Source organism: Carcharodon carcharias, chromosome 2 (genome assembly GCF_017639515.1).
Source record: "Carcharodon carcharias isolate sCarCar2 chromosome 2, sCarCar2.pri, whole genome shotgun sequence".
In the NCBI taxonomy this organism is placed as follows: domain Eukaryota; kingdom Metazoa; phylum Chordata; class Chondrichthyes; order Lamniformes; family Lamnidae; genus Carcharodon; species Carcharodon carcharias.
The window spans coordinates 164,328,274-164,333,605 of record NC_054468.1 but is presented as its reverse complement, the minus strand read 5'-3'; positions in this window follow the sequence as shown (position 1 = coordinate 164,333,605).

Here is a 5,332-nt window from a genome sequence, read left to right as displayed (position 1 = left end):
ACCGATAAGCCACCAGCAGCAAGTTATCTCCAAAGCTCCTCACTACTCACATTGACAATGCTGCTGACCCTTCTTATCCCACCCGTGGATGAGGTTTTGCAAATTGTGGGCTGCCTATCTGCCCATTTTGCCCATGCGACGAGCGAACAAAAGCATAGGCAACATTAAATCACCGTCAGTTGGGTTGTCAAGGGCCTTAACTGGCCTCTTAATTAATGGTGGGCGTGGCTCAGACTCCGTATGTGCCCGCCTAGCGAAATATTGCGCAAGTGTGCGATGACATTGGGACGCTCGCCTGGCGCCATCGCGTGTCATTTTACACTCGTTCGGGTCAGGTGCTCGCCTGATCGACGAGCGAAAAATTCTGCCCTAGTATTTTAAACTTAAATAAGGGCAATTTTGAGGGCATAAAAGTGGAGCTAGCTAACGTGAACTGGCAAGTAAGGTTAAGGTATAGGTCAGTAGAGATTCTGTGGCAGACATTTAAAGGGATATTCCAGAATACACAGAACAGATACATTGCAATGAGAAAGAAAAGTTCTAAGGGGAGAACCCACCATCTGTGGCTAAGGAAAAAAGTTAAAGACAGTATCAAACTTAAAGAAAAAGCACATAATTAAGCAAAGACAGGTAGCAGGTCAGGAGATTGGAAAGAATGTAAAGAACAGCAAAGCTTGGAAAAATTAGAGTATGAGAGAAAGCTAGCTAGTAATATGGAAACAGGTAGTAAGAATTGCCAAAGATATTTAAATAAGAAGAGTTCAGAACTTGAGTATTGCTAAAAAAAGAGACATATCTAAGCATTTTGTCTTGCACTCATCAGGACACTCGCAAGAATACCAATATAAGGCAGAAAACAACAATTTATACTTATGTAAAGAGAGTGCTGATTGGTTGGCAAGTGGCATTGCCATAAAGAATGCACCATTGATGGTGACTGACAGCTAACTGCCAAGCATTGTTTGAAATTTAAACCAGGCAGCTTGACCCTGGTGGTCAAGACATAGCCCTGAGAAATGAGTCAGTGCATGGCTGTCACTTATTTTGAACTGGGGGCAATGTGCGTACATGTTCTTTCTGTCTACAAAGACAAGGTCCCCTTGTATTAATATATGCAGCTTCCAGTACACGCAAATGCACCACATTGCGTGCGTGACTGACTATCTTAAATTGGTTGTCAGTGTAAATTTTAGCTTGCTGAGGGTTATTTAGTAAATGTTGTCCAATTGCGGAACCACATTTAATGTTGAACACCGTGTTTTGAGTTTTGCCAGCATGGGCTGGCTGGGTACTACCTGTACTCTGCCCAATGCGAACATCCCGCTGGGACATGCTGTTTGATAAGATCTACCAGTCTTTAGGATGTACGGCCTACATACCTAGCAATACACTGGCACTGAAATTCATATACCACATTACTCATTTGTGTGATAGGCAGAACGTCTTTTTGGCCTAACGGTAGCATCCTGTTATTGGCAAATACCACTTGTGTTGCTACTGCATAGTAGCAGCATGAAACAGCTAGATTCACCTGTTGCTCAAATTTTTGAGATACCTTGCACTTCCAGGGTCATCTGAGATAGACTGGACACTTTTCAGGGCCGAAAGTGACGGCCTTAGGTCCGTTCATGAGTTTGCGCGACATACAACGCAACATGATCTGATCAGGCATCCTGTAGGATGCCTTTGATGCACTCTATTTCAGGATCAAGACTTGACTGAAACCTTTAAGATTCTGATGGGTCTTGACAGGGTAGATGTTTCCTGTTGTGGGAGAATCTGGAACTCAGGGTCACTGTTTAAAAATAAGGGGTTACTCATCTAAGACAGGGATGAGGAGAAGTTTTTTTCTCCCAGAGAGGTTGTGAGTCTTTGGAACTCTCTTTCTCAAAAGGTGGTGGAAGCAGAGTCTTTGAATATTTTTAAGACAGAGCTAGATAGATTCTTGATTAACAAGGGGGTGAAAGGTTATCAGGAGTAGGCAGGAATGTGGGGTTGAGGTTACATATCAGCCATGATCTTATTGAGTGGCAGAGCAGGCTTGAGGGGCTTAGTGGCCTACTCCTGCTCCTATAACTAGGTATCTTAAGACTTGGTGTAAATCCTGTGGCCTTACTCTGGATTTTTGCTAGGACCTGGGTATCTCTAGGATATCTAGAGGCGTGAGGAGGCGATGGCGCAGTGGTATTGTCACTGGACTAATAATCCAGAGGCCCAGGATAATGCTCCAGTGACCCGGGACCTGCCACAGCAGATGGTGGAATTTGAATTCAATAAAAATCTGGAAATAAGAGCCTAATGATGACCATTGTCAGTTTGGTTGTTGTAAAACCCTATCTGGTTCACTAATGTCCTTTAGGGAAGGAAATCTGCTGTCCTTATCTGGTCTGACCTATATGTGACTACACAGCAATGTGTAGACTCTGAACAAGAATGAGGGCAATTCGGGATGGGCAATAAATGCTGGCCTAGCCAGTGATGCCCACATCCCATGAATGAATAAAAAACATGTGTGGGGAACACAGAGTACAATACCGAAGATGGGCACAAACATTATAGCTTTGATTATTCCGGTTATTTATTTCACCATTTTAGCTATACATTCTAACACCCATTTGTCTTTTCTAAAGTTTCGTGACACTGATCATGGACATTCAGATTTCAGATCATTCAGATTTTTATAAACCATGAGGCTTACCTGATCCACCCATTACAAGGTAACCTGGCATGCTTTGTATATGTATATGTATATATACCTGAAATTACCTTGATTCAAATGTATCACTCTGGAATCTGCCTTTAACATTGAAAGAATATCCAGGGCACTTCACAGAGGTATAAGGGAAAAATGAATGTTAAGGCAAGGATTGAAATATTAGGAGGGATAACAAAACCTTGGTTGATGAGGTAGATTATGAAGGCCTCAGGAGTACATGGAGGTGGAAAGGTGGGTGGGTTTAGGGAAGAAATTCCATTCAGTGAAGCCTGGGCAACTGAAGGAGCAGTCCCCAATGGAGTAGCAAACGGAAGGGGAAATGCGCAAGAGGCATTAGGGGACTTGAAGCCAATGTGGGTCAGGAAAGATAGGGACAATGGGTGCAAATATCTTGCTGAAGCACAGGGTACAGACAGCAGAGTTTTGGTCAGTTGAGGTTTATGGCAGATGGTAGGCTGGCCAGAAAGCATTGGAATAGTCGAGTGTGGAGCTAACAGGATTTCAGGTGCAGATAGGCAGTGGCATTTGTGAGACAATGTTATGGAGGTGGAAGTATTGAAGGACCTATAAATCAGTCTCCCATGTGTTGCCAGACTGGGAGCCAATTATGTCAGCAAGCCGGGGTGATGGGTGCACAGGACTTACTCTGGGAGCAGAGTTTTGTTTAAATTTATGTAGAGTGGAAGAAGGAAAGCTGGCCTCGTGAGCCTTGGGTTAGACAAGTCCAGCAGTAACATGAGCATGATTGAGGGGTTCAGCAGCAATGAGCTGAGAAAAGGGCAGGCAGGTAATGTTACTGAAGTAGAAGTAGATGGTCCTGGTAATGGAGTGGATATGTGGCCAGAAGCTGAACTCAGTAAAATATAATGCCAACATTATGATGATCTGCTTCAGCCTCAGACATTTGCCTGGGAGAGGCAGTCAATGACTAGGGAACAGAGTTTATGGCAAGGACTGAAGACAATGGTTTGGTCTTCACAATATTTAATTGCGGGAAATTTCTGCTCATCCAGTGCTGAATATTGGATAAATAATATGACAATTTTGAGACACTGAAGGAATCGAGAGGAGTGAAGCTGAAGGAGAGCAAAGTTTCTTCAGTGTGCATTTGGAATCTGAGGTTGTGTTTTTGAATCATGTTATCGAGTGGTATTACACAGATGAAAAATAACAGTGGGCCAAGGATAGATCCTTGGGGGACACCAAAGGCCATGTTTTGAGAGTGGAAAGAGAAGCCATTGCAGATGATTTTTCTGGCTCCAAGTAGATGGTTAAGAAAGGAACCAGCTAAGGGCAGTCCTATCCAGCAGGACAACAGAGGAGAGAAGCTAAAGGAGGATGGTGTGGTCAACCATGTTCCAGACAGGTCGAGAAGAATGAAGGATAGTTTACCATGATTACAGTCACATAGGATGCCATTTGTGACTTTGATAAAAGTCGTTTTAGTATTGTGGCAGGGTTGGAAAACTGATTGGAGGAACTTAAACATAGGAGTTTTGGAGAGGTTGGCACAGATTTGGAAGGTGACAAAACATTCAAGGACTTTGGAGAGGGAAGGGAGTTTGGAAATGGGTTGATAATTGTGAAGGGCAGAGGGGACGAGGGTGGTTATTTTGAGGAGAGGGGTGTTGACAGCAAATCTGAAGGGGAGAGAGACAGTATCTGTGGAGAGGGAACTGTTAACAATATCAGCTAATGTGTGGTCCAAGAAGGGAAGCTGAAAAATTTCACCAATGTTCACGCTGTAGCTATTGAATTGTGTCAATGAGTGCTATTTTTTACTCAAAGATAGAGGCATCTTAATGATCCTGAAGTGTTTTAATAATCGATAATGCAACAGTCAGATGTTGTTTCTAAATCCAACATGAAGATCTACCTGTGTAAAGGATGACTTTTGTGCATAGCAACAACTATTCAGCACCACTATAAGAACATAAAAAAAATAGGAGCTGGAGTATATTGGCACTTTGAACCCATGCTGCCATTAAACAAGGTCATGGCTGGTCTTTTACTTCAACTCCACCTTCGTGGACTACATCCAAATTCCTTTGCGCCCAAAAATCTACTGACCTCTGAATATACTTGACAACTGGGAATCCACATCTCTCTGGGGTATAGAATTTCAAAGATTCACAATGCTTGGCTGAAGAAATTTCTCCTAATCCTAAATCCTAAATGGCTGCCCCCAATAATCTGAGACAGTGATCTGTGTTCTAGATTCCCCAGCTAGGGGTAGGGAAAAAATTTTCTCAGCAACTGCCCCTGAAAATTTTTTTATGTATCAGTTAGATCACCTCAGTCCACTCCATCTCTCCTCATAGAACAATCCCCTCATCCCAGGAACCAGAGTAGTAAACATTTGTTCAACTCTTTTTTTAACATTCATTCATGGGATGTGGGCTTTGCTGGCTAGGCCAGCATTTATTGCCCATCTCTAATTACCCTTGAAAAAGTGGTGGTGAGCTGCCTTCTTGAACCGCTGCAGTCCATGTGGTGTAGGTGCACACACAGTGCTGTTAGGGAGGAAGTTCCAGGATTTTGACCCAGTGACAGTGAAGGAATGGCAATATATTTCCAAATCAGGATGGTGAGAAGCTTGGAGGGGAACTTGCAGGT